At 35.2% G+C, this 3,762-nt stretch overlaps 1 pseudogene; it reads right to left on the reverse strand.

Moving 5' to 3' along the window:
* Positions 1-354: 354 nt before the first annotated feature.
* LOC140440944 (uncharacterized) lies at positions 355-2,960 on the reverse strand (annotated as a pseudogene).
* Between the last annotated feature and the right edge of the window lie 802 nt (positions 2,961-3,762).

Here is a 3,762-nt window from a genome sequence, read left to right on the forward strand (position 1 = left end):
ACTTTGGAATGTTTGAAGAAAAATTTGACGAGCTGCTGTCAAAAGTGCAGGGTGTCATAAAAAAAACAAGATACAGTGATGCGACAATCAATCTCACCAAGATTAAAGCTGCAAATTACTTTAAGATATTTAGCTACGGGTGATTTGTTCGCAACGCTTCCATATACCGAGTACCTAAAAACACCATTTTAAATTTTTGGGAGAAGTATGTACGGAAATATACGATTCATTACAAGATTTTATTATATATTATAACAAAAGTAGGTAATATAAAATTTAGTCTATTCTAAGTCTAAGACAACTATTAGAGCTGCAGTAAGTACATCAGATGACTCCTAAAAATTCTCTTCGTATTTATCTCTTGCATGATTCATATAAAAATGAACACGAGGAATGTTCTAGGTCCATGTTGTTTGATAGTACTGGTGATGGAGATGAATAATACTCAGAAGATGAAAACGGTGGTGATGAAATTGTGTGGTGATAAGATGCAGAAAGTGGACACACTGATGATGGACTTATATGATATTCGGATTGTCTCACTGATAACAGCTGCAATCGCTTTTGTCGTACTATGGTTTTATAGAATTTGTATCTGACAGATGATAGCATCATAAACAAGTATATGTCTTAGCTGGATAGCAATATATATGGCAAATATGTCGTATTCATCATCAACATTACGTGTATTTTTTGCACTACATCATCTAGTTTATCAATTGCTGCGCTTATATTTGAAATATTTTAATTTTCTAATATATTTCTTTTGCGATTTTGAGGAGCACGAAAGACATTTGTTATCTTTGATTGATTTGTAGTAGACGATTTGACAGTTTTTGTGTTTTCTACATGAATCGCTTCTTTCTGGGTATTATTATTGCAATTAGTAATAGATGCAGGAAACACATTTTCTGTTTCTGTTTCTCCTTTATTTTTGATGGTTTCGCTTTTAGTTTCATCATGTGTTGAATTCTAAAAGAGAAACAGAACTTTATCAAAATATTTCATTATAGTACAAGGTGAATTAAATATGCAGCAAATTGTGATAAATATTTTTTTACAGATACCACAAAATGAAGAACAATGGAAAGAGAATATTATTTGCGATGGAATTTTCCAAACTGTTATGGAAGCTGGAAATATAAAAGCTGGAAAACATATTATAATACGACATACGCCTCATGGTGGATCAGAGTATTTTAATTACAAAGGCAGTTATATCGTAATTTTGGAACAAATGGACGGGCAAATTATGCTGCTGTTTTTGCAAAATCTTCGTTGAATACAGCATTAAAAGATGTTAGGAATACGGTACATTTTCCAAAAAGAGGAGTATTTGTAGCTGACGATGCTTTTCCCTTAAGACCTTAATTTTAAAACCCTTTGGAAGAAGTACTCATTTATCTAGGAAACAGAAAATCTTCAACTATCAAGAGCTCGTCGCATTGAGAATGCATTTGGAATTTTGGTTTCTAGATTCAGAGTATTTGAACGACCTATAGCGGTTTCAATTAATAAGGTGGACAAAATCGTTAAAGCAGCTTTAGCATTACATAAGTGGTTAAAAATGAGTTCGGGTGAAAAATATACATCAACAGGCTTTTTTGATACTGAAGATCTAAATACCAGGTGCATTATAGCGGGTTATTCGAGAACACAAAGTACTGAAGCGAATGGTCCAGTTAATTTGCACGTTAATTTAGGAAGCCGTAAGGTGATGGGTTTCAATATTGAATTCTAATGTGTTCTCGAGAATCTGTCTTATTGAATGAATCTGGTCAATTGTTGATTTTTCTGGAGTGAATCCAGCTTGATATTTACCAACTATGCCCAGTGTGTAAACTTGCAGCCTTTCGTAGAGAATATTTGCTAGTATTTTGTAAGCAGTTATTAACAGGGTTATACCTCTATAATTGTCACACTGGAGCTGGTCACCTTTTTTATGTAACGGGCATATCACGCCTTGAGACCATTCACAAGGCATAGTCTCATTATGCCAAACAAGAAGTAAAAGCTTATGCAGTGTCTGTAGTAGGGCATCGCCACCATTCTTCTAGAGCTCACTGAAAATTTGATCAATTCCTGGTGATTTATTATTTTTAAGCTTTTTAATGACTCGGGCAACGTTTTCGATGGTAGGTGGTCTTTCGTTTGGGTTGAAAGGATTCCAATCATTTCGATTTACTAGGGTGTTATCTGCTTCTTCGATATGATGGCCATTAAATTTTGCATCGAAAAATTCAACCCATCTGTTTAGGATTGAGGCCGTATCATTTAGGATGTTTCCTTCTACATCCTTACAGCTCCTTATTCTTGGCTTAAACTCTTTGCACATTTTGTTTAGATTTCTGTAGAACTTTCAAGTTTCATCTTCATTTCTTAGCCATTCTGTGCTTTCCAATTGCTTTTGCTCAAATTGTCTTTTTTTTCTTCTATGTAATCGTTTTTCTTCTCTTCTTAGGGTGCGGTATTCTTCCTTTGCTCTTATTGTGCATCCAGCTTGATTTGTCTTTAGGTATGCCCTGTTTTTGTTATCTGTTGCTTCTTGGCACTCCTTGTCAAACCATTCGTTTTCTTTAACTGGTTTGGTTTTCCCCAATATTTTTGTTGCTTTCTCAGTTATTATGTTTTTACATTTTGTCCACAGTTCCTCTACTCTACTCTATTAATGCTATTAGTAACACCATGTAAGAATATATCCGCTCTTTTTATACCAAAACAACTTTGGCACGTACAATCCATCTCTTGCCATGCCACTATGTATCGATTTGCATACTAATGAATGTTCTTTTTTATACATTGTTCTAATAATTTAAATTTTGTTTTTTAGATCAGCAATAGTAACACCAGGAATTTCCATTTCCTTGACAATGCAAACCAAAGTATATTCGCGTGCATCTCTATTTCTGTATTTATCAGTTCGGTGGTCCCACAGACAATCATACTTTTGATACAACTCCAAAAATATATATAATATAACAAGCGAGTCTTCTACAGCTGGCGCCGCTTCTCGCATCCTAATTTCCAGCGTTTTCTGTCGAAGCAATCTTCAGTTGTTAAATCTCTGGCGGTCATTGCATCGTCGACATCGTCTCTCCAGGATCGTCTTGGTCTACCTCGTTTTCTTCTAGTTGGCGGAGTCCATTCTTCTATTTTTTTTTGGCCATCTATTTTCAGGCATTCTCTGAAGGTGTCCATACCAGTTAAGTCTTTTGGCTTCGATTGTGTCTATTATGTCTAGATCGATTTCCATTTCTCTCCGAATATCTTCGTTTCTCACCCTATCAAGTCTAGTGAGCTGGCAACATCGTCTCCAGTAATTCATTTCCATGGCCTCAATTTTTGATTTGTTTCTTTGGTTTATTTCCCAGAGTTCGGCGCCGTACAGCCCAATACTTTCTATTATTGTTTTATAGATTCTTCTTTTATTTTCTTTTGTTATTTTTTTATTCCATAATAGTCCGTGTAGCTGTCTGGTAGCTGATCTTGCTTGGCCAATCCTGGAGTGTATTTCTTCGCTACTTCCTGCTTTTGATGTTATTTGGACTCCCAAGTATTTGAAATTTTCTGTTGGTTTTATAGTTCCCATTTCGATTTGTAGGCTTTCTGGTTTTTCTCCTACATCTAAGTACTCAGTTTTTTGTATATTAATTGTGAGGCCCCATTTGGTATACTTATCTTCCAGTTTTCTAAGCATGTAGCCTACATCACTCTCGTCTTCAGCTAGAATGGCTTGGTCGTCAGCGAAGTGTATCGTGTACA

This window comes from Diabrotica undecimpunctata, chromosome 5, assembly GCF_040954645.1.
Source record: "Diabrotica undecimpunctata isolate CICGRU chromosome 5, icDiaUnde3, whole genome shotgun sequence".
NCBI lineage: Eukaryota > Metazoa > Arthropoda > Insecta > Coleoptera > Chrysomelidae > Diabrotica > Diabrotica undecimpunctata.